This window comes from Monodelphis domestica, chromosome 4, assembly GCF_027887165.1.
Source record: "Monodelphis domestica isolate mMonDom1 chromosome 4, mMonDom1.pri, whole genome shotgun sequence".
Taxonomy (NCBI): domain Eukaryota; kingdom Metazoa; phylum Chordata; class Mammalia; order Didelphimorphia; family Didelphidae; genus Monodelphis; species Monodelphis domestica.
The window spans coordinates 347,319,604-347,345,884 of record NC_077230.1 but is presented as its reverse complement, the minus strand read 5'-3'; the positions used below and the strand labels follow the sequence as shown (position 1 = coordinate 347,345,884).

The window sequence follows — 26,281 nt, the reverse complement described above, 5'->3', positions numbered from 1 at the left end:
TAGTGATGGCAAACCTTTTAGAGACCATGTGCCCCCCTAGAGACTGTGTACCATGTCCTGCCCCCCCCCACTGGGTGCTGGGCATGCCCTGCCCCCCCTTGCCCCACACAGGGAAGGAAGAACGTTCTCCCATTGGGTTGCTGGGCAGAGGGATGGGTGAAGTGAGGAATATCCTTAGCAAGTATAGAGGGAGGGGAGTGGCCCAAGTGCTCTTCTCCCTTCCAGTTCTGCTACCTGTGAGATGCTTACTTTACCTCCTATGAACTCCCATTGAGCTACTGGGTAGAGGGGTAGGGAATGTGAAAAAATGTCATCATATAAGGTGGAGAGGGGGAGGAGAGTAGCTCCACCTGAGTTCTTCTGCCTTTCTAGTATTGAACTGGGCATGCCCACAGAGAGTGCTCTGTGTGCCCTCTTTGGCACCCATGCCATAGGTTCACCATCACTGCACTAGCATGAAGAGGAATCAGGCTTCTCATAGAAGGTGGGATTTTAGCTAGGACTTGAAGGAAGCCATGGAAACCAGGGGGCAGAGATGAGGAAGGAAAGAATTCTAGGCATGGGAGATAGTGAAAATGCCTAAAGTTGGGAGAGTGTTTTGTACAAGAAATGGCAAGGAGGGAGGCAGCTTCAGAACACAATGGATTGAGAGCCCCACCTAGAGATTTGGCCTCAGACACTGTCCTAGCTGTAGGACTCTTAGCGAGTCAACTAACCCCCATTGTCTTAGCCTGCTCTTCTGTCTTAGAATTGCACTGATACTAAGTCAGAAGGTAAAGGTTAAAAAAAAAAAGGAATAGCCCAGAGGCCAGTATATGAAGGTAAACAAAGTATAAAAAGATGAAAAAGGAAGGAGAGGGGCAGCTAGGTGGCTCAGTGGATTGAGAGCCAGGTCTAGAAATGGGAGATCCTAGGTTCAAATCTGGCCTCAGACACTTCCCAGATGGATGACCCTGGGCAAGTCACTTGACCCCCATTGCCCAGTGCTTACTGCTCTTCTGCCTTAGAACCAATTCACAGTATTGATATTCTAAGATGGAAGGTAAGAGGGTTTTTTTAATGATAAAATCAGTGATAACAGAGGGGGCAATCTGCAGGAGAAAGAAGGATAGAACCATATCACTTGTGCAGGTAAAGGGGTTTGGTTTGACTAGGCAAAAGGCCACCTCTTCATGTGAGATAGGGGTAAGGGTCTTAGAATATAGAATATCAAAACTGAAAGGAACCTTTGAGCATAGGATTTTGCAATTGGAAGGAACCTTCAGAGTGTAGATTATTAGAACTCAGAATGTCAGAGCTAGAAGGGACCTTAAAACTAAAGATCATCAGTCAATTAGTCACTCAATCCACAAGCATTGATTAAGGTGTCAGAACTGAACCGGGCCTTTGTGCGTAGAACACAGACTGTCAGTCCATAAGAGACCTTAGAGACCACCTAAGTAGCCTAACCAAACTGTCTTACTTATCTGAAAGGCTTGGGGGAGAGAATCTCCTAAAGTAGAAGTTCCCTTGACCAATGCAGATGGGACCCACTCAGCACATCAGAACTTTGGAGAATCGCCCAAGGGAGCATTGAGAACTTAGATTAACTTTTCCCGTGACTCTGTGTCTGAAGTGGGATTTGAACCCATGTCTTCACTCCCAGCTTTTTATCCAGTAGATCAGACTGCCTCCCCCTTCATTTTATAGAGGAGAAAACTGAGACCCACAGAAGGAAAAGTCACACAGAAAATTAAGGTCATGGTCACAACTGGAAACCAAGTGCCTCACCTCTCATTCCAGAGAGCTTCCTGTTACCCGCTCCTGAGGGCCTAAAAGAACATAAAATTATTCAAAGAGAGAACATAGTTCTGGAGTATTTAAACTCATTATTCACACGTGGGAGGGAAGGGGCGGGATCTCAACCCTGCTGGTAATGTCCCTGTGTTTGCATGGTTTGTCTCACTCAGCCCTCTGGTCAGTGGACAGAGAGGATTCTGGTCAGGTGAACAGGGCAGACTGGCCCCTTTCCAGCCCTTCCACAGGGACACCGTGGACCAAGGTCAGTGGTTGTAACAGCCCAGCAGACACTGAAGAAAGAGGTGAGCTTTAGTAGAACCCAAGAGGCTACAGGGATCTTGGAAAGAGGACTGAGGGCAGACTCAAGAATCCAGAAGGGAAAGACCCTCTGGGAAGTCTCTGTGAATCCGTGAACCCAGATTCATAAGTAACTCAGAGCTGAGGGGTGGGGGACCAGAGGATGGAAAAAGTGGGACCCTCATCTCCACTGGGGGCTGAAGAGAAAGGGAGAGGGAAAGAGGATGTGTACTATTGCCATTACAGAAAATAAAGGCATCCACAATCTTCCTAGAAGACTTTTCCATGATTATTTCCTATTATTCTCTTTTGTATACTTCTCTACTCTAACTAAACTGGCCTGCTAACTAATTCCTGTGCTATCTTTTGTCTCTATTTGTGGTTATTGTTATTGAATCCTATCTAACTCTTCATGATCCTAATTGGGCAAAAATACTGGAGTAGTTTGCCATTTCCTTCACTGGCTCATTTTCCAGACAAGAAACTGAGGCAAACAGGGTTAAGTGACTTGTCTGAGGTTACACAGCTAGTAAGAGTCTAAGGCTGGATTTGAACTCATGAATTTGAGCCTTCCTGATTCCAAAACCAAGGCTCTATTCACTGCATCTAGATATACCTTCTCTCTCTACTTGTACCTTCACCTAGAGAGTTCCGGCACCTAAAATATTCTCCCTCTTTCTCTCAAATGACTTTGTATCCCGATCCCCACTCCTCCTCAGTAGAATGTAAGCTCTCTGAGGGCAAGGACTATTTTGATTTTGGTCTTTATATCTCCAGAACCTAGTACAGCAACCAGCACTGAAGAGGGATGGTTTCAGCTTGGTTTCTAAGGCGAAAGGAAGGAAGTAGGATGGCTTGTTCATCTTTTCATCCAAAAGGATAAGGAAAAGAGTTCAAATACAAAGGGGGGAAAGGTAATATATTTATTGTAGTTCACGTAGGATAAAAAAGGAAGGGGGATAATTTGTTCTCTAGTGAAAGACTATTCATGTGGCAGATATAAGAAAGGATGGTGATTTCTGTTGAATAAATAAGGAAATAGAAGGATTCTTGACAAGTCAGAAAGCATTTATTAAGCATTCGCCTAGCACTGTGCTAAGTACAGAGAATAAAGATAGTCCCTGCCCTCAAGGAGTTTATATTCCAATGAGGGAAAGAAACCCATATGAGGTGCTGAAAAAGGATACAGAGTTGGGAATAACTGAAGGGATAAGAAGAGGTGAAGGTACTCAGTGGGAGGGCATTGAGGAGGAGTCTAGGAGAAATAAGAATGAAGCCATTCTTCTGAATGGGTTGAAAAACAAGGAGTGATGTGAGGTATTTTAAGCTAAAGAAATTAATAAGGAAGGTAATTTTTTATAGAAATAAGTGAGATTGTTGAATAAATAAGAAAGAGGAATGGTTTGTGTTACAGAAATACGGAAGCAAGATTCTGTTGAATTAACATGGAGAAGAGATGGTTTCTTGATGGTTCCCTTTGGAAAAAGAAAAAAGGGAGATGGTTTGGGCTGGAAAAGTAAATAACGAGGATCATTTGTGTTGCAGAAATAAGAAATTGGGATGGTTTGTGTTGCAGAAATCAGGAAGCAAGATTGGGTTGGATAAATAAGTAAAGGTTTGTATTTTTAAATCAGGAAGTGAGATTGTGTTTAAGAAATATATAAGGGAGATAGTTTACATTTTAAAATAAGGAAGTGAGATTGTGTTGAAGAAATAAGGAAAGAGGGATGGTTTCTCAGTGACTCCCTTTGGAGAAATAAGTAAGGGGAATGATTTCTGTGAGAAAAAGAAGGAAGTGGGATGGTTTATACATCTGTTCAAATGGAAAAATAAGGAACAGGGGTGGTTTGTGATACAAAAAAAAAGAAAGAAAATGGAATGGTTTTCCACCATTTCCTTTGAAGAAATAAATGGTAAATGTTAACTGGTAGTTCTACTAATTGGTAGTGGCATAGCACTCCTAATAAGAAGTAGAATGCCCTCCTGGCTTACTCTGGCCTCCAAGTCAAGCAAAAAGTCCCATCTCGTGAATTTCCCAGGATCACAAATCTTCTATGTTCCATGCAAGTTTTCTTAGATGCAGAGATAAAAAACCCCACGGCAAATGTATGGGAAAATGAACCAAAATGCTGATGAAATAAGGTTAGATGTACATCTCATATATACCCCTTGTGCCATGTTAGTGGACTTATGGCATTCGTGCCAAAGAGAACTGCTCCCCTCCCCGTCTCCATCACACCTGAGGACATTTCTCTCAACACCCTCCTCTGCCCGGCATCCCAATGGGAGTACTTCCTCTCTCCCCCTGTCAGGGGTAAGGTGGGGGGCTCATATGTGGCATGAGGGTGGAGTTTGGGCACTTGGTCTCTAAAAGCTTTGCCATCACTGCCCTAGAGTAACTAGAAGATAGAAAGCCACAAGTAAGGTCCACCTAGAGACTTCATAGAATCAGTGGCCTTCAAGAAGGGTTTTTAATAGTGGAAGAGAGTTGCCCAGGTACGAAACCTGGGTTGTCAGCCTTGTCTGCCTACTGCAGACTTTTTGGCCCTCTTTGAGGCTTCTGATCCCTTATCAAGGTCATCTAGGAAGGCCTTCATTAAATTAACTAAGGTTCTAAAAATCCAAAGAACCTTTATTAAACACCCAATGTGTGTAGGACCATATGTTGGGCCCTGGGGACACAATGATGGAGAAGAGAATGCTCCTTGCCTTCAAGAGCCTTAAGATTAAGGAGAAGCAAGATCTTATAGGCACAGGTAGTGGGAAACATTCTGGACTGGGAGTCTGGAGACCCGAGTTCAATTCCTAGTTCAGATACTGGATAGCTACTGAAGGTGGCCCTGAGCAGGTCACTTTACTTTGCTAATAGCTTGTATCCTTATTTCTCCAGTAGAAGAGCAAATTCAACTCCTGCTGAACTCACAAGGTTGTAGAGAAACCATGGAATTTGAGAGACCTAGGCTGGCTTCCCAGTCCTATCATCTACTAGCTGTGTTTTGGCAAAGGATGTCTCTTTTCCTGAGCCTTAGTTTCTCCATCTGTGAAATGGGTATGATACTGTTTCCCCTCTACCCCCAGCCCCCAAGGGAGGGCATGATACAGTAGATAGAGGGCCAGCTTCAAAGTCCTGTAAGGCCTGAGTTCAAACCCTGCCTCCGGAGACAAATACAGGTTGTATGATCCTGGGTATAGCTAATCTCTGAATTCCCCAGGCTTTAAGACTGAATTATAACATGTAAAACCCAGTGGAATTGTGCGTTGGATATGGGAAGGGGTTGCAGGGAGGGGAGGGAAAGAACATGATTTTTGTAATCCTGGAAAAATGCTCTAAATTAATCAATTAAATAAAAAAAATTTTAAAGACAGTTATAATGAGTTATTAAACTGCATCGATGAAGGAAGTTTCCACACAGGGACTTTCCTACACCAAAGAAATCCCATATTAAGAAAAAAAATTCTATCTCCTAAAGATTTCTGTGAAAAGGATATTTTGTAAAATATGAAAACAAAATAAATGATAACAAGAGGAGCTACTGTTACTGAGATAATGGATGAGAACATCCTTTTTTAAGCTGTAAACTGTAGCTTATCGCTAATTGTAAGGCACCTTCCCCCCACTTCACTGAGGATTTGCTCTTATTATAGCTTATACAGACATTATTAATAACCTACAATCACTGCTAACGGTAAAGGAAGGCTCATTTCCCTACAGTCAGTGAATGATTAAGCGCCAAGATGTGGGGAAAAGATTATTATTAGCTAGGAGGTTTCCTCACAGTCTTTTACTGAAGGAAGCTGCAAGTCAGGCAGAGGGGTTACCCTCCCTGCAAAGTGGCCAAGGCTGTGTTGTGTCAAGGCCCAGGCCCAGGGGAGATGAGGACACTGGCTCTGAGCTTTGGTTTTGAAGAGGTTCAAGATGCCCATTTGTGGCAGAGAGCCTTGACTTTGAATCAGACAGTCATGGCAGCTAGGGAGCACTGTAGTGCACAGAATGCTGGACCAGGAGTCTGGAAAACCTGAGTTCAAATCCAGCTTCAGATGTGGTCCTAGCTATGTGGCCTGGGCAAGTTGCTTCATGCCTTAGTTTCCTCATCCACAAAATGATGATAATAATAGCACCCACCTCCCAGGGTGACCTCCCAGGTAAGGACTAAATGAAATAATGTGTAAAGCATTTTGCAAAACTTATAGCACTCTATAAATGCTAGTAATTATATTATTATAGAGGCAGGCAGATTGCTCAGTGGTTAGAGCTCTTGGCCTGAAGTTAGGAAGACATAAGTTCAAATCCAGCCTTAGACACTTTTGGGGGAGGGAGAAGATGAATAAATAGATAAATGAATGAATATTTAATAACCAAGTTAATGAATAAATAATTAAATAAATGGATGGATCAATTAATTAAATATGTTACACTTATATAAGGATCTGGGGCACATATTGACTTAGTTTGGTTCTTTGATTTTTTTTTCATTTGAATTAGTTTATTTAATCAGTTTAGAACATTATTCCTTGGTTACAATAATCACATTGTTTCCCTCCCTCCCCTCCACCCAGCCTTCCCACAGCCAACACACAATTTCATTGGGTATTACTTGTGTTCTTGATCAGAACCTATTTCCTTAGACACTTTTTAAAAATAATAATTACCCTTACCTTCTTTCTGTCTTAGAATCAATATTGTGAATTGGTTTCAAGACAAAAAAGTGGTAATGACAAGGCAATGGGTGTTAAGTGACTTGTGCAGGGTCACACAGCTAGAAAGAGTTTGAAGGCACATTTGAACCCAGAACCTCTTGGCTCTATGTCTGGCTTTCTATCTACTGAGTCACTTACTTGTCCCTCCAGACTCAAACACTAATTAGTTGAGTAAGCCTGGCCAAGTGACTTAATCTCTATCTCCTCAATTACTTCAACTGTAAAATGATAACATTAGCACCTAACTTGCATAGTGGTTGTGGGTTAATATTTGTAAAATGTGCAAATTAGCAAAGTGCCTGGTACGTGACAGGTTGGTATTCTCTCTCCCTCTCCCTCCCTCCCTCCCTCTTTCTCTCTCTCTCTCTCTCTCTCTCTCTCTCTCTCTCTCTCTCTCTCTCTCTCTCTCTCTCTCTCTCTCTCTCTCTCTCTCCCTCCCTCTTTCTTTCTCTCTCCGTCTCTGTCTGTCTGTCTCTTTCTCTTTTTCTCTCTATCTCTCCCCCCATACCTTCCTTCTCCTCTGTCTCTCTTTCTCTCTCTCTCCCTCTCCCTCTCTCTCCCTCTCTCTCCCTCCCCCCTCCATCCCCCCCTCTCTCTTTCTCTCTCTGTCTCTGTCTGTCTGTCTGTCTGTCTTTCTCTCTCTGTCACTCCTTATTTTCCCCATCTCTCATTATTTGTCTTCAGAGCTAGAATTTAGAAAATAGAATGTAGAAAGTCAGACGTGGAAGGTGCCTTAGTACACAGAACATAGAGTGTTAAAGCTGGAAAGGGTCTTAGATGAGAGAACATAGAATGTTGGAACCAGGACCTTGCAAGAATAATAATAATATTTGTTCAAGAATCTATGATGTCAGTGCTGCTGGCAATTCTGCCAGAACTGTAGATCACTGCTCCCTACAACTTAGTAGATAGCATTGGACAGTTGCTATGGCCAAAAATTCCATTGACCTTTAACTATCCTGGTGTTCAAATTCTCTGACCTAACTGGGCTATTCAGCAGCCACCCACATACAGGCCTACATCACCTCTCTCCTGACCTATTGCCACTACTTTATTCTCCTTTCTTTTTAAAAAAACCTTCCCTTCCCTCTTAGAATAACTACTAAGTATTAGTTTCAAGGCAGAAGAGCAATAAATACAAGGAAGGGAGGGAAGGAGAGGGAGAGAGAAAAAGAAAGAGAGAGAGGAAGAGAGGGAGAGAGAGGGGGAGGGAGGGAAAAAGGGAGGTGGAGAGAGGAAGAGGGGGAGAAGGGGAGAGAGAAGAAAACAGAGAGAGAAAGAGAGAAAGAAAAAAGCAAAAGAGAAAGGAATAGAGGAAAAGAGAGAGAAGAGAGAAGAAAGAAAGAAAGAAAGAAAGAAAGAAAGAAAGAAAGAAAGAAAGAAAGAAAGAAAGAAAGAAAGAAAGAAAGAAAGAAAGAAAGAAAGAAAGAAAGAAAGAAAGAAAGAAAGAAAGAAAGAAAGAAAGAAAGAAAGAAAGAAAGAAAGAAAGAAAGAAAGAAAGAAAGAAAGAAAGAAAGAAAGAAAGAAAGAAAGAAAGAGAGAGAGAGGGAGGGAAGGAGGGAGGGAGGGAGGAAGGAAGGAAGGAAGGAAGGAAGGAAGGAAGGAAGGAAGGAAGGAAGGAAGGAAGGAAGGAAGGAAGGAAGGAAGGAAGGAAGGAAGGAAGGAAGGAAGGAAGGAAGGAAGGAAAATGGAGAGATGATATAGATTTGAATATGGAGAGAGAGATAAATAGAAATGTAGTTACCCCTACTAGAATTGTGCTCTTTGAGAGCAGGCACTGTGGTTTGGGGGTTTTGCTGGTGGTGGGTTGGAGTGTTTCTCCCCATTGCTTAGCACAGGACCTGGTACATAATAAGTGCCTCTAACTGCTGGTGGATGTCCTTAAAGCCTTTCCAGAAGGGCAGAAACTCTCAGAACTCTTGCTAGACTGACACACACCCCATGAAAAGGCCTCAGAGGAGGATGTTAGTGGATGTAACAAGAATAGGGGAAGGGAACCAACACTTTTTAAGCACCTACCATATACCAGGTCCTTTATAAGTATTATCTCGTTTGGCACTCACACACCCTCAGGAGGTAGGTGCTATTATTGTTGTTCAGTCATTTTCAGTCATGTCTGACTCTTTGTGACCCCTTTGGGGATTTAATTGGCAAAGATGTGGAATAGTTTGCCATTCCCGTCTCCAGCTCATTTTACAGATGAGGAAACTGAGGCCAACAGGGATAAGTAACTTGCCCAGGGTCATACAGTCAGTAATTGACTGAGGTCAGATTTGAACCCATGAACTCATGAAAATGAGTCTTTCTGACTCCAGGCCTGGCCGTTTACCCACTGCACCAGCTAGCTGCCACCCTAGATGATAAAAGAGATGGTATTATTATCTCCATTTTACACTTGAGGAAACAGAGGCAAATAGAAGTTAAAAGCTCATATTTCTCTGGAGCTTTAGGATTACAAAGTGCTTTCTTTATAATGCCCCTATGGGAGAAGGTAGGGCAAGGATTATTAGGCTCATTTAAGATTAAGAATCTGAGGCCCAGAGAAATTAGGTGATTTAGCTAATAAGGACTAGAAGTGGGATGGAAATCCAGTTCTCTTCTGTCTCCATTAGTGATCATATAGCCCAAGGAGAGAAACTGAGGCACAGGGAGGTTAAGCTAACTAGCAAAATTCCATTTTGAACTCAGGGCTTCTAACTCCATGTCTTCAGCTAGGTTGTGCCATGGCTAGAGTGAGAAGAGAATAAATCAGGAAGATCTGTGTTCAATTCTTGTTTCAGACACTTAGTAGTTATGTGACCCATTACATCACATCAGCACATAGTAGAGGCTTAATAAGGAATTTTTGACTTGTCTTTGGACAAATCACTTAACCCCTCACCATCTCAGTTTCTTCATCTGCAAAACAGGGATGAAAATAATAATATCTTCTTCATAGGGTTGTTTGTCCTGAGGTTCAAATCAGATAATGTATAAAGTGTTTTATAACTTTATAAATATTAGATGATGACGATGAATTCTTTTCCTGCATTTAGTTATAGATTAAGGAGTCACTTGCACAGTGGGGATAATTGAAGCCACTTGAATGAATGAGAAAAATAGAAGAAAATATTAACAACAATAAAAAAACAGAGTTTACTAAGTGCTTTATTCACTACCTTTTGAGGTAGAATCTTTCCCTTCCATCTTAGAATCAATACTGTGTATTAGTTCCAAGGCAGAAGAGTGGTAAGGGCTAGGCAATGGGGGTCAAGTGACTTGCCCAGGGTCACACAGCTGGGAAATGTCTGAGGCCAGGTTTGAACCCAGGACCTTCCATCTATAAACCTGACTCTTAATACTTTGAGTCACCCAGCTCCCCCTAGATCCCATGTAATTTTTGACCTCCTGTGTTAAGTTCTCTATATTTTGAAAACTTTTCTCTCCACTTAGCTTGAAGATAACTGGGATGGTGGCATATACTGAAAAGGTCATTCTTGAACTTTTATGGATTGGTGTCAACATCAAGGAAATTGTGGGCTATGTGATAATGACCTGATTCCAGTACAGTTTATTGATTGAGTCTTTGGGATATTTTGAGGTCTGTATTTATAGTGTCAATTTATCATCTCTTAGTCCATGAGAAAGAGTACATTTCTGATTACCAGATCATGTCAACAAGTATTACTCTGTGTCAGACACTGCCCTAAATACTAGAATTACAAATGCAAGCAAAAAGAGAATCTCTTCCCTCAAGGAGCTTACATTCCAATAGGCATGATGGAAAAGTGCAGAGGAATGCAGCCTGGTTGAAAATGAAGACTCAGCAGACCCTGCCACCTTTCTTAGTGGTGACACTGGAAGAAGCTCTCCATTCTCCAGTTAGAGGGAGGGAGGGGACCCAAGGCCAGAGAGTACTTGAAGGGGATGAGTGCCAAGAAGGAAGTGATCCTCCAGGAAGAGGAGCCTCCTGGAGCATGATCCAGATGGCTGACCTGGGAGCCCTCCTTAAATAGGGAGAATTAGAGATCATGTCTTGCTAGGTAATCAGTGGCTGCTAAATGTCTATAGCCTTCAATAATGTGTTGCAGTTTTTAGCATTTGCTTGAATAATCTACATTGATCAGGAAGTCGAGGTTCCTTAAGGAGAGCCCATCTGAAATTTCTGGCAACAGTAGCCTAGTTCTAAATTTTCATCATAAACATCTCTGTTTCCACAAAGAATTTAAGATTATTTGTCAACATATAGAGGACTGTTTATGGATATTTTGCCTATAAAAGACCTTCTTTTTCATGCTTCTCTCAGATCCTAGCTGTTTATTATTGTTATTGTTGTTATTATTATCATATCTTTTTATCATATTCATAAAAATCATTCTTTAGGCAAGTTGCTTTCTTCCTATTATTCTTTCATGTTGCATATACTTTCAAGAGTAGTATGGGGTAGGGGACAGCTGGGTAGCTCAGTGGATTGAGAGCCAGTCCTAGAGACGGGAGGTCCTAGGTTCAAATCTGGCCTCAGACACTTCCCAGCTGTGTGACCCTGGGCAAGTCACTTGACCCCCATTGCCTAGCCCTTACCACTCTTCTGCCTTGGAGCCAATACGCAGTATAGACTCCAAGACGGAAGGTAAGGGTTTAAAAAAAAAAAGAGTATTATGGGGTAATGTAGTACTGCCAAACTCAAGAAAAGGATCCCTTTGGGCTTCATATTGACTTAGAAAACCAAAACCACAAATTAACATTATCTAGGTCATGTTGTATTTGTATTAATTTTGTTCAACATTTCCCAATTACGTTGTAATCTGAATTGGAAAGCAAATGTTCATTCATAGCCCAGAGTTTTATTTCTCTGGACTAGAATGAATAGAGAGATAGCCTAAAAACCAGGAAGACCTAGAATACTACCTTGGACACATACTGATTGTGTGACTCTGGGCAAGTCACTTAACTCCTCATTATCCTAGGCAATTCTCTAGAACTATACATTTCAGAGGAGTTGTAGCTGGCATTGGTAGAGGGAGGTTGCTCACCCAGAACTTCCTTACACTGTTGAAATCATAGGTCCAGGTTTTATCTCTATTTAATGTTTTGTGAACCATTGCTGGGTGGGTAAAGCAACTGCTTTTTTGAATATAAACTCATCATCTATAGAGCAGAGAAGGCAACCTCAGTTCAATTCTAGTAGCATATTGGATGTTATTATTGGCATTAATAATACATTATTATTATTGATTTGTTTTGAATAATGTGTGACCTTCCATTTCAGTCCTGAACTCCATCCCATCAGCTCTTGGCATTGCCTACGACATTACCCTTCTCTTCTTCCATGACAATCACTACCTTACTTCATCACCACACCCCAAGTATGAGTATCACTTCTGTCCTCTCTTTGCTGGGAATTACTAAATACAACCAGTGCTTCTCCTTCCCTATTCTTCTTCTTCTGAAATCATTCTTCCCATTTTTTTTCTCGCTGCCTTCCAGAATACCTAGCTTTGCTGCTTGATCTGGGGCACTGAAAAGAGAAGTGATATAGGAGAAATTTTGAGGGACTACGAGCCAGGATTTCTAGAATCAAGTCCCCAGCTCCAAAACTTGCTGACTGTTCTCTTGAGCAAATTGATTGCCTTCTCTGATCCTCCATTTCCCCACCTATAAAATGGAAAGTTCTCTCACTATCTCTCACAGGGAAATTGTGAGGAAAATATGCGTGTGTATGTGTGTGTGTGTGTGCGCGTGTGTTTTTAACAGTGCAAAGCCCTGTAAAATGGCAGCTATTGCTGTTGAGATAAGAGATGAGAACATATTTTGTAAACTGAAAAGGGGCCCCTCCCTACCTGAAGAGTTTTTCTTATTATAGTTTATCAAGACAGCAATAATAACATGCAATTCCTGCCAACAGCGAAGGAAGGTTCATTTCCCCACAGACAGACAGTCAATGATTAAGTGCCAAGATGTGTGGGGCAGAGAAGAGTATTATTAGCAAGAACACTTCCTCTCTCCTCCTTCACTCTCCTTTACTGAAAGAGGGGTACCTTCTCCTTTCCCTGAGCCCTTGGACTAAGGGGCTGCCTTTCCTGTGTTAGCCCAGGGTACGTCTTCTCAGGTTCTGGCCATAGAGGACGTAACGGCTCAGATGATCCTTGGGAAGAGATTTCAACATAAGACACCCAGGTTCTTTCTGGGAAATTCCACATCAGCCTTGGCTTTGAATGAAATCAGGGAAACCAGGCCATCATGGGAAGCTGGAGAGGTCATATACCCCTGGCTGCTATATCCTAGCTACATAATATGGTATATAAAAATTAATAAGATAATAGGAGACATGCGGAGAAAATAAGGAGAATTACAGAGCATTAGGGATCTTAGAAACCATTTTGTCCTACTCCCTCTTTTTGCAAACTGACACCCAAAAAGGGGAAGGGGCTTGCTTAAGAGAAGATTTAATAAAATATTGTTTTTTTTTTAAAAAAAGAGAAGATTTAAACCCAAAGCCAGGTGCCCAGACCCTTATTTTGGTCTGCTGTCTGTGCATGAGTCTGTTCTTCCCCAATCCCAGAACTGCTATAACAATAAGGAGATAAAGCTAATGTCCTATGTCTTGACTGGGCTATCATGTGGAAGAGAGATTGGACTCAGTTTACTTCAGTCCAGTGGGCAGGACCTCTAGGAGCAATGGGTGAAGAGGGGATTTAGGTTCAATGTCAGGAAATGCTTCCTTATGATCAGAACTGCTGCAGGGAAAAGTGGGCTGCCTGCAGAAGTAGCAGCTTCCTTCTCTTTCCATGGAGATCCTGAACATTGACTAAACAACCACTTGTTGGGGATTTTTTAGGAAGAAATCTCATCCAGGTAGGTAGGGGATGGATTCATCAGCTTCTGATGATTCCTACTGGTTCTTCGGTTTTGTGAGCCAACTTAAGATTAATGTGAATGTGGGAGACACAGTGCCTGACCCAGGTGTTATGCAATCATTTTTTAGTCATGTTTGACTCTTTATGATCCCATTTGGGGTTTTCTTGACAAAGATACTGGAGTATTTTGCCATTCCTTCTCTAGCTCATTTTACAGTGAGGAAACTGAGCCAAACAGGCTGAAGTGACTTACCTAGGATTATCCAGCTAGTAAGTGTCTGAGATCAGATTTGAACTCAGGTCTTCCTGACCCTAGGGCTGGTACTCTATCCACTGTGCCATCCAGTTGCCCCAGAGTAGGCATGAAATAGATGACTGATGAGATTTAGAGACGTCAGAAATTCTGTTCATATATTAATACCCATCAAGACCTCTAATATGTGTAATGAATTGGAGATACAATAAAAATAAAACAGTCCCTCCCCTCAAGCAGCTTACATTCTACTGGAACATATAACACATGCACAAGAAAGCAAACTTCAAAATACATGCAAATAATAAGAAGTCAGTTTGAGAGGAAGAGAATGCTAGCAACTAAGGAGAATCAGAGAGGTCTTCTAGCTGGCGCACAAACTTGGCCTTGGATGAAGGAAGGAGGAGGAGGAGGTAAAGAGGATTGCTTGTGCAAAAGTATGGAAATAACAAGAGTGGGGCCTTCAGAGATGGGGAACAGCTGACAAGCCAGTTGGACTATCCTAGATACTATTTAGGAGGCTAATCTCCTTAGTGTCATACTAGTCATAGGGTTGGGAAAGATCAGTCCCATGTAACAGGTAGCAGGAAGGACAGTAATATGAAGTAAGATTAGAAAGGTAGGATGGAACTAGATTGTAGAAGGCTTAAAATACCAGACTGAGGAGTTTGTCTTTTATTCAAGAAGTCATAGGGAGCCACTGAAGATTTTTAAGTAGGGAGTGACAGTCAGATCTATATTCCGTGAATATCAATTTGCTTCCTAACTGGTCAAGACACTTAACACTCACTGCCTAGCTCTTAATGCTCTTCTTCCTTGGAGCAAATACACAGTATTGATTCTCAGATGGAAGGTAAGAGATTTTTTAAAAGATCAATTTGTCGGTTTTGTGAAGAATGGATTAGAGAGAGGAAAGATTTGAAGCAGTGAGACCCATTAGGAATAGTCCAGATGAGAAGGATGAAAGTCTGAATCAGAGTTCAGGCTGAGTGAATGGAGATGAGAGTCAAAACATGTCTATTTGGCCTTCCTCACTTGACTTTCTAAGCAAAGGACTCTTGGCCTGGAGCTCTCAGGGTCATTTTCAGAGATGACTGACTCGGTGACTCTGTGGCAGTGGCGTATAAAAAGTGAATACAAGGTAGTTTGGAAAGGCTTGGACTAGCAGCTGGGGTTGGGAGGTTCAAGAAAGGCTTTGTGAAGAAGGTGGAACTAGAGCTGGCTCTTGAAGAAAGCCAGGAATTCTCAGAGTCAGAGATGAGAGAGAGAGAGAGAGGGGGGGGGGGCATTCCAGGCATGGAGGATCATCAGAGCAAAGGCATGGAGTTGGATGAGGGACGAGTGAGCTGGGAACAAGAAAAGGGACCTGGAGAGCAAAGAGAATGGGGGCTGATTCCTCTTGGTGTGCTTTGAAAAATGGCGGGAGTCTTGGAGACATCCTGGGTCACTCACTAGGGAATGGGCTTTGGGGGTTACTCATTCTGAATCTGAGAGGTTAAAGGACCCTTAGGAGATGTCTCATCCTATCTGGACTTGTCTATACCATACTAGCCTCTGCTCAAAGACCTCCAATGAAGGGGCACCCCAGTGCCTCCTCAGGCTACCCATCCCACTTTGTGCCAGCTGCATTTGTTGGGAAATTTGTCATTATATCATACCTAAATTTGCCAATCTTCTTCCCCTCTCCCCCTCTCCCCAGCACTTCTCACACTCTTGGAAGCCATACAGCAGGTTCATTTCTACTTCTACATAACAATTCAAACACGTGAAAATATCTGGGCTGCTCTCCATAGCCTTCTCTTCCCCGGTCTAAGAGCCCCAGTTCCATCAGCCAGCCCTGGGAAGGCCCAACCTCCATTCATCTTACCATCCCAATTACCAAAGGTAGAACAGAGAATTCTGTTGCACCCAGGACAAGTGGGGGTGGGGGTGGAACACCAGTTTATGAAGAAAGGAGGGAGGAAGTAAAGGGGCAGGAGGAGGGAAGGGCAGGGAAAGCCGTTCACTCAGTCCACCATCTGCAAATTTCCTGTGCTAACTTTTCTGGGTAGGCAGCAAGCCTGTTGTTTCTAAATAGCCAAAGGTTTCCACAAATTATCAGTGCCCTCTAGATCCCAGGCCATTTAAGCTGAGAGCCCTCTGAATTCTCTTCCCAGGTGCAAAATCCCATCATCCTACCTTATCACTCAGATGATGGATCAATCAGCAGTCATTTATGAAGCACTAACTGTCAGACCCTGTGCTAAGTGCTGGGGACACAAAGACAAACATTAGATTATCCCTGCCCTCAAAGAGATTGCATTCTTTTCTCTTCATCTTCTTCTTTTTTAAATCCTTACCTTCCATCTTGGAGTCAATCCTGTGTATTGGCTCCAAGGCAGAAGAGTGGTAAGGATAGGCAATGGGGGTTCAGTGACTTGCCCAGGGTCACACAGCTGGGAAGTGTCTGAGGTCAGGTTTGAACCTAGGACCTCCCATCTCTAGGCCTGGCTCTCAATCCACTGAGCTACCCAGCTGCCCCCTCTTCTTTTATTTTTTAATAAATCCTTATCTCCAATAATAGATATTGGTTCAGAAGAGGCAATAGAGCAATAAAGGCTAGACAATCGAGGTTAAGTGACTTGCCCAGGATCACACAATTAGGAAGTGTCTGAATTAATATTTGAACCCCAAAACTTCTGTCTCCAGGCCTGACTCTCCATCCCCTGAACCACCTAGCTAATGGCCTCACATTCTAATAGATATGTGAAGGGAGAGAGACAGGCAGACAGACAGAGACAGAGAAACAGAGATAAAGGGAGAGAGGGAGAGAGAGAGAGAGAGAAAGAGAAAGAAAGATGGATAGATGGATGGATAGATAGATAGATAGATAGATAGATAGATAGATGGGAAGATAGATAGATAGATAGATAGATAGATAGATAGATAGATAGATAGATAGATAGATAGATAGATAGATAGGCAGGGAGGTAGCTAAGTAGCTAGGTAGATGGGTAGATGGATGGATGAGATATAAATACATAAATACATAGAAAGATATGTAGGTAGATATATAGATAGGTACATAGGAACATAGCTATATAGACATAGATATATAATGAATACATGACAGTTTGGATCTGCAGATCCCTAGCACCTAAGGAGAGCAGGAATGACTTTTCAGAAAGTAGCATTTGGGCTGAGTCTTGAAGGAAACTAAAGATCATAAGGGATGGAAAAGGAAAGCATTCCAGGCATGAGAGACAGTTGGGACAAAGGAACCAAGGCAAACTATGGAGCATCATGTGTGAGGAAGAATAAATAAGCCAAGATGACTTATAGTGTAGAATGTATAGAGAGGACTGATAAAAGGAAAGAAGAGAAAGGCACAGGTTGCAATGGTCCAAACAGAATTAATTATTTGATATTTGATCCTTGGAGTAACAGCACATCTCCTTCAGTTTAATGAGTTGGAGAGTCAGAGACAGGCTCACATCTGTGTTTTAGGAATATCCCTTTGGCAGCTTTGTGAAAGACGAATTTCAGAGAAAGACTGGCCTTAGGGAGACTAATTAGGTGACTTTTGCAAAAGCTCAGGCAAGAGATATTGTGGGCTTGAAGTAAGGTAGCAGCTAAGTAAGTGGAGAGAAGGGATATTATCTGAGAGTTATCGTGAAGAACAGAAAGACACAAGCTGGCAGCTAGTTGGATATGGGGGATGAGGGAGAGTGAGGAATCAAAGATAATTTTTTAAATTACAAGCCTGAGAAACTAGAAGAATGCTGATACCTTCAACAGACATAGGTGAGGTTTGAGGGAAGAGATACTAAAATCTGTTTTGGACATGACTCAGATGTCTCCATTCCAGAACTCAATCTGATGAATTATTTTAAAGTTGTTTGGACGGGAATATTGGGAGAGTTTGACTGGGTCGCTGCCATCTTGCTTCTGTCTTTATCTGTTCTTTTTAAATAATAAATACATAAATTGCCATATTCTAGGCTTGAATCCCATCCCACCACTGCTATATTCCAGTCCAGAATCCTACCCCAAAATATTGTAATACAGGCCTGAATCTCATTCCATCATTGCTATAATCTACACCTGAATCCTCTTGCATCTTCGCTGTAATCCAGCCCCAAATCTCCCTCGATCTTTGCAGTAAACTAGATCTGAATCTCTTTCCACCAGTGCTGTAATCTTGTCTTCCGTCCCATTCCACCATTGCTCTAATTTACATCTAAAAGTCTTTCCACACTGCTGTAATCTAGTCCTCATCTCCATTACACCATTACTTTCATCTATTCCTAACTCTCTTCCCATCAACACTGCGTGATACTTGTGAGGTCATTTTCATCTCTTTACATTGCAATCTCTGCCTTATTTTTTCACCCACACTTTGTACATTAGGATAAAGACATCTGATCTGCTGTCTCCACATAACAGCTGTTTCTGACCATCTTTCCTGGCACTTGCCTTCTATGAAATGTCCTCTATTGCTCTTTGTCTTCCCCAGTCATTTTTTCTAAGTCTTTCTCAACTGCCTTCCATAGTGCCCAGTTTTGCAATTTATCAGGTTTCCTGAAAAGAGAGGGGGTGTGTGAGAAATTTCATGGGAACATCTGGATTCAAGTCTCCAACATCATCATTTACTGTCTAACTCGAGACAAGTTTCTTTCCCTTATGAGTCTTACTTTCTTCATCTATAAAATGGACCTAATAATACTTGCCCCTTCATGGAATTATTAGGGACAAAAATTATTTGTCAACCATATAGCACTGGAAAAAATAACAACTGATGTTAGTAAATGGCATAGTGGATGAGAAAATGTTTTCCAAACATAAAGGCCCACACCCCTAGCTAAAAGGGGTTCTTCTTATTATAGCTTACAAAGACAGTAAATAACCTACAATTCCTGCTTACAGTAAAGGAGGAATCATTTCCCCACAGACAGCCGATGATTAAGTGCCAGAATGCGTGGGGCAGAGAAAAGATTATTATCAGCAAGAATTCTTCTCTCTCCTTGACTAAAGGAGGTGGGGTTTCTCCTTTCACTGGGGCCCCTAGGTTGAGGGAATACCTTTCCTGTAAGGTGGTAGGCCAGGACATTTCCCCTTAGGATCCAGACCCAGGGAGGCGAAAACCTCAATAAGCCTTGGGAGGAAGTTTCAGCTCATGGTGCCCAGTGTCTGGCGGGGAACTCCTGGCTAGCCTTGGCTTGGAATCAGACAAACCATAGGAACTTCAGACTAGACGGACAAGAGATTTATTCAGTTATAGATTTAAAACTGGAAGGTATTTAGATGTCTCTTCATTTTACACATAAGAAAATTTAGTGCCTTTCCTTTGTTGATTTTTTATAGTTTAGAAACTCACCACCTGCCTCAGATAGAACATAAAATGTTAAAGAGATCTGATCTCTTCATTTTGTTAAGGATGAAAATGAAGCTTCTAGAGGGGCAAGTTACTTCCTCAAAGTCTCACAGGAAATCGGGCCAGATTCAGGACTAGAACCAAAGTTTCCAGATTTTTGGCTCCCAGGACTCTTTTCTCTTTCTATTATTTCCTCATGGATTTTGTTATTGATATATAAAAATATTGGTATATAAAAAAGGGGGGCAACAAGGTAACTCAGTGGATTGAGATCCAGCCTAGAGATGGGAGGTCCTGGGTTCAGATTTGACCTCAGATACTTCCTACCTGTGACTTTGGACAAGTCACTTGACCCCCATTGCCTAGCTCTTAATACTCTTTCACCTTGGTACCAATACACAATATTGATTCTAAAAAGGTAGGGGGTTTAAAATAATAATAATAATAATAATAATAAAGGTTAATGATGATAAAAATTAAAATGCTGATGATGCTTATTTTGCCACTTTACTGAAGCAACATATAATCTCAGTAATTTTCATTGCTGATTCTATAGAGCATTCTGAGAAAGCCATCATGTTATTTGCAAATAGGGAGAATTTGTCTTATCTCTTCCAGTGGTCATGCCTTTAATTTCTCTCTCATGTCTTATTGACGTCATTTTCGTTTCTAGAACTATACCAAATAATAGTGAAAAGAAAGGTCATCCTTACATTATTTTTTATATTAGTGAGTCAATGTTGCTAATGTTTCCTCATTATAGAAAATTCTAATTTGGGCTTTTAAATGTGTATTTTTAATTATAAATAGTAGAAAATGGTCCATCTATTCTGGTGCGTTTTAAGGTCATTAGCATAAATCAGTATACGCTTTATCAAAGGCCTTTTTTATCTATTGATATAATCATGTCATTTATAGAGTGTTTGTTTTTAATATGATAGTGTAACAGCCTGCTGCTACAGGATCTTCTTGCCTGGGTTGAGCACCTGAAAGGGAAGCTGGGGATGGAGGGAATTCTAGTGGAAGGGTTAAGACTTAAGGGAGAAAAGACATGGGTAGAGGAAACAGACAAAGAGACACAGGATTCTTCAGCATCATGACGTCCAGTCTGCCAGTTTCTCCTTTGAAGGTGAGGGAGAGTCTGGAGTCAGACAGGTGAACTGAGTTTTATTAAGGTTTCAAGGAATGGGGGCAATGGGATTGTCAATCAAACAGGTGGTGTGATAGGAACATTAGCATCATATTGGCAATCCACAACAAGACAAAAGAAAGGATACCAGCATAATGGCATAGACTGTGCCCCACCAGAAGCTCATTTGGAAGTCCTGCTTCCTCCATAGCCCTGGCACCATCTCAATTCAAATGCTGAGTGTGTGTCTTTACCATTATAAGAAAGCTATAGAAATTGCATGCCAGCCTTCCAGACTACAGACATGGGGAGAGCTTTGAGTTCCACAAAATTTGAGCCCCAATTCAATTCAAGGATCCAGAAATCCATCAGGTGAAATATCAGAAATGGTCCACGAGCACTTTGCTCCTTAGAGGCAGCTTTTGAATATATCTTTAATACTTTCATGATTCATTTATGTCTGGAACCCTACAATTAGTTACATGAACTATTTTCCTAATACTAAACCATCCTCACATCCCTAGTAAGAATGCAACATAGTCATAATAAATCTTATTTATATGTACTGCTATATCTTTTTTCTACTATTTTACTGAAAACTTTTTCAGCAATATTTGCTAGTGATGTTAGTTTAAAATTCTCTTTCTCTGCTTTATCCATCCCCTAGGACTCTTTTTACTAAACTAGGAATGGAAATAGGGAAGAAAGGAGGAGAAAGAAGGGAGGGAAGAAAAGAGAAGTAAGAGAATAGGAAAGGTAGATGAGAAGAGAGATGAAGATAAAGGGAAACAGAGGTATGGAAATGGGAAGGGAGAGAGAAACAGAGGCAGACAGACAGACAAAGAAGGAGAGAGGGAGAGGATGCTGCAACTATAAATTTTTGATAATGAGTAAGCAATTCAATGAAGAACTAAGGAAAAAGGAGAGGACCTCATTCAAGTTGTAATTGTGGTTCCTGAGGCCCTCCACAAGGACTGGGTTGGGCTGCCCAAGATGAGGCAGGGTGGACCTAACTGAGGCCTCGGAAGGTATCCATTGGCTAGGTTGTATCAGTCCCCTCTCTTGACCCATATCCAAAATGGTAGCACTTATCTTATTATCTCCTAGATGGCAGCCACTTGTTCTTCTAATACTACCAAAGACCCTACTCTCCTGACCTGGCTGGTTTAAACTCAGCCCTTAATTATCCAAAACTAGCCAAACACTGGGGTCTAGGTGTCTGTTAGTTCCAGATTAGTCCCTGCCCCTGGTCTAGAGACAGAGCCACTGAGGGAGACAGCTCTTTCCTTCAGAACAAAACCATTGCAAGACTTAGTCACACCCTTTCTGGGAATGGCATGAAGCCCTTCTTCCTTTACATTTCCCTCAACTCTTGTCTCAGGCTCAAATCTTCAAAGAAAATGAAACTTTCTCCATTGATTCTCCAAGGTCTCTGGGCTCCCCCTTCATTTTCTCTTTCCACTCCGCCACATCCCCCTTCGTACAGATTTGGGTGAGCTACATTAACAGAAGAAGAAGTGCGCCCTGAGAAAGAGAAGAGAAAACAACTCCTTCCTCCCTCCCCAAACCCCTCTCTGCCCCTTCAAACCACATAGACCAGAAGGGCCCTGGAGTCTTTTTCAGGAAAGAGGTTTCCTCGTGTGTGTGTGTGTGTGTGTGTGTGTGTGTGTGTGTGTGTGTGTGTGTGTGTGTATCTATATGTGTGTGTCTGTGTCTGTGTGTATCTGTGTGTTTCTCTGTGTGTGTACCTGTATGTTTTTGTGTGTGTCTCTGTGTATATCTGTATGTCTTTATCTTTGTGTATATCTGTGTGTGTCTGTGTCAGTGCGTGTCTCTGTGTCTTTGGGTCTGTCTGTGTGCATATATGTTCTGTGTGTGTCTCTGTGTGTATCTGTGTCTTTGTGTCCATATGTGTGTCTGTGGATCTGGGTTTGTATGTGTCTGCATCTGTGTTTCTGTGTGTGTTTCTCTGGATCTATGTGTGTCTGTGTGTATTTGTGTCTTTGTGTGTGTCTATGTGTTCTCCATTTATTTGAAGATTAACAGATTGACAGAAGTTTAGCAGATACAGATATTGACTGGGATAAACATTCTATCAATGGAGGGTTGAAGAGAAAACAAGGAATGGCCAGGTACTGTGAGGTGGCTAGTGGGGTCGGGCCAGATTCCAGGAAAGGATTCTGTTTAGGGATGAAGTCAAGGCTTGGTCTAAGGTCAGGTCTCTACTTGGGATCATTCATTCATTCAACAAACTTTTATTAAACACATAGTATATGCCAGGCACTGAAGATACAAAAACAAAAATGCAAGTCACTGCCTTCATAGAGCTTATATATATATATATATATATATATATATATATATATACTTTTTTTTAACTCTTACCTTCTATCTTAGAATCAATACTGTGTTTTAGTTCCAATACAGGAGAGCAATAAGGTCTAGTCCTGTGTTGGCAAAACTATAGCACATGTGCCAGGAAAGGGATGTTCTCTTCCCCCTCTCCACTGTGCCTGAGGACATTTCTCATATGATCTGCCCCTCTGCCCAGGAGCCAATGGGAGTACTTCCTCCCTGTCTGGGGTAAGGGGCAACTCACATGCATGTGAGGGTGCAGTTTGGGCACTCAGTCTCTAAAAGATTCACCATCACTGGTCTAGGCAATTGGGATTAATTGACTTGCCCAGGGTCACACAACTAGGAAGTATCTGAGGCCACATTTGAACCCAGGACCTCTTATCTTTTTGTCTGACTCTAAATCCACTGAGCCAACTAGCTGTGCCACCCCCTCACCCCCAGCTTATATTCTGAAGGTGGGGATTGGGGAGAATAACTTTTACAGCCTATGCTCGTTTCTCTCTGTACCACAAACACCCTAGTCCAAGCCCTCATCACTTTCTACTTGACTCCTTGTATCAACCTCCTAACAACCACCTAACTGCCTTCTTCTCTCCCCTCTCCAATCCATCCTCTACACAGCTACCAAAATGTCCTCTAGGAGGTAGCTGGGTGGCTCAGTGGATTGAGAGTCAGGCTCAGAGATGGGAGGTCCTGGGTTCAAAACTGACCTCAGACACTTCCCAGCTGTGTGATCCTGGGCAAGTCACTTAACCCCCATTGTCTAGCCCTGACTACTTTGCTGCCTTGGAACCAATACACAGCACTGATTCCAAGATGGAAGGTAAGGGTTTAAAAAAAAATGTCCTCTGGTCAAGAAGCGTCAAGGGCTCACCTGTTTGACATTTATAGCATTGCTGCTGCTGAGCTCCAAGCTACCTTTCTGGGCTAATTAGGTCTGACACCTCCTCATAAACTCCCTTCTCTAGCCCACTAGCCCTTGGCAGTCTACAGACCTGAAGTCTATGAAGCCCATGAACTCAGTCTCAGAAAAATGTTTTAAATGAATAAAGTAAAATGTGCAGGCTTATAAAAGAAACTAATTATATTAAAATAGAGTTAGAAAAAAATTTTGAAACAAGTTAATAGACCCCAGGTTAACCAGTTTACTTATATGACCCATAGAGGACCTGCCATTTTTTTTTTTGCCACTGATCTCCCATGCCTGGAATGCTCTCCCTCCTCCTTCTGTCTCTTCTGACTCTCACTGCCTTCAAGGCTCAGCTCAAACATTAACTCCCCCAAGAGCCCTTTGCTGATTCCTCCCACAATTAAGGTGCTTCTAATCCCTATATTTTTTCTCTTTTGTCTCCTGCATTTTCTTATCTATGAACGTATTGAAGTTTCCTAGTAATATATATTCCTGGAGGCAGGAATTGTCTCATTTTTTGCAGTTCTTACCCAAAATGTCTGGCACATAGCAGGCACATAATAAGTGTTTGCCAATTGATTAATGTAAGTAAATACTAAATGCAAAGTAATTTCATCAGGGGAGGGCACTACCAACTGGGAGGAAGCAGGAAAATGCCTCCATGGAGGGAGTGACACTTGAGTTGAACCTCAAAAGAAACTGGAGAGAGGAGCAACTAGGTGGCTTGGAGGATAGAGAGCCAGGCCCAGAGATGAAAGGTCCAGGGTTCAAATCTGACCTCAGACACATCCAAGTTGTGTGACCCTGACAAGTCACTTAAATCCAATTGTTTAGCCCTTGACACTCTTCTGCCTTGGGATGCTTAGGATCAATTCTAAGACTGAAAGTAAGAATTTTTAAAAAAGAAACAAAGGAAAAAGCTTCAGGGTCTTGGAGACAGGGGTGAGGAGGAAGTGAATTCTAGGTATTGGGGCTGTATATGTAAAGATCTGGAGGTGAGAAATGGAGTGGGGAACAGCAATGAGCCAATCTGGCTGGAATACAGAGCTCCAGAAAGAATCGTTGTTCAGTCATTTCAGTCATGCCTCCATTTAGGGTTTTTTAGAAGCAAAGATATTAGAGTGGTTTGCTATTTCCTTCTCCAGCTCATTTTTTTACAGATGAGGAAACTGAGGCAAACAGGGTTGAGTGACTTGACCAGGGTTATACAATTAGTAAGAGACGAGTCTTCCTGATTCTAAGCACAATGCTCTTCCCTCTGTACCACCTGGATGCAAAGAAAAACATGAAATAAGACTGGAAAAGTAGGCTGGAGCCAGTGCCAAGCAGGAGTGTTCATATTATCTCCTAAGGGCAGGAGAGGCTTTTTGGGTTTGGGGCTCAGTGTGGAGCTGGGGTACAGTCAGCCCAAACCAGAGAGAACATTTCCAAGTTATTTGTCCCCATCTCAGTATCACTCTGTACCACTCTCAGTACAAATCAAAATCAGGACTTTCCAGGATCCAGATCTGTTTCCCAGCAGAGAAATCCTTCACCAAAGCTAGGGCAGCTTTTCCCACATCCTACCAAGCCTGTCTTTGTCTGGATCAGTTCCTGCCCAGGTAGTGACTCAGTCTTCCTGCATCTCTGCCTTCCAGGCCTCAAGTCCTCTTCTCTGGGGCTCCTGAACCCCAGCCTCTGTACCCATCTCTAGGCACTGTGCCTTTCCTTCAGAGAAAGTTTTGGACCTGGAGAGGGATGTAACCTACAGGGGAGAGCTCTCTACAGGCCCAGGCCAAAGATTCAATTCAATTCAACAACTAGCTCCAATGAGCCTCTTTTTTTTTTTAAACCCTCTCTTCTTTCTTAGGGTTCTAAGGCAGAAGAGTTGGTAAGACCCTCTCAGGGAGTGGGAAAGAGGGAGAGAGGATCAGAAGTAGGGAGAGAAATCTGGAACTCAAAAATAAAAGAATATTCATCAAAAGTTGTTTTTACACATAATAGGGGGGAAATAATTTTTTAAAAAGAGTAAGGGCTAGGCAATGGGGGTTAACTTGTGGCTTGACCAGAGTCACACAACTAGAAAGTATCCCAGGTCAGATTTGAACCCAGGACCTCTAGTCTCCAGGCTTCGTTCTTTATCCACTGAGTTACCTAGCTGCCCCCAACCTTTTAAAAAAATAAATGTATAATAATGAGCATTCCACATTATATGCCACATATAATACAAGTATAATTATATAAATGATATAAATAATTATATATAATAAAAATATAAATAAATACTAATTTCTCATTAATTGATTAATTAAAGTCAATATTAACTACATTTCATTAGGAAACAGTAACAGCCAGAGGAGTAAGAAAAGTAAAAGTGACCCTTAAATTAAGCCCTAAAAGAAACTGAGGATTCTCAGAGGTGAAGGCAAAAAGGAAGTGAACTGGAAGCCTGGCAAACAGCCTGTGCAAAGGTGTGGAGAGAGGGGATGAAATGTGATGTAAGGGGACCAGTGAGCAGGCCAGGCCAGACATACAGAGTTTATCAATTGGGGAGATATTGTACAATAAGGGTGGAAGGTATATGATATAAGTAAAGTACAAGGAAGATTGAGAAGGTAGAGCAGTGACATCTTGAGGGATTAGAGGAGGCTTCTTGAAGGAGTTAGCGCACTTAAGTGTGAGTCTTAAA

The 26,281-nt window shown here is 42.0% G+C and overlaps 1 protein-coding gene across 3 annotated transcripts in view; it reads left to right on the top strand.

Moving 5' to 3' along the window:
* The first annotated feature begins 1,924 nt into the window (after positions 1 to 1,924).
* P2RY6 (pyrimidinergic receptor P2Y6) overlaps positions 1,925 to 26,281 on the top strand; it is a 48,730-nt gene continuing 24,373 nt past the window's right edge. Inside the window, exon 1 of one of the 3 annotated variants that reach the window (XM_007491016.2) lies at positions 1,925 to 2,081. The gene's annotated coding sequence lies outside the window, so the exon portion shown is untranslated. The remainder of the gene's footprint in view (positions 2,082 to 26,281) is intronic. The other 2 variants (XM_056795008.1, XM_056795009.1) reach the window with 2 other exon arrangements.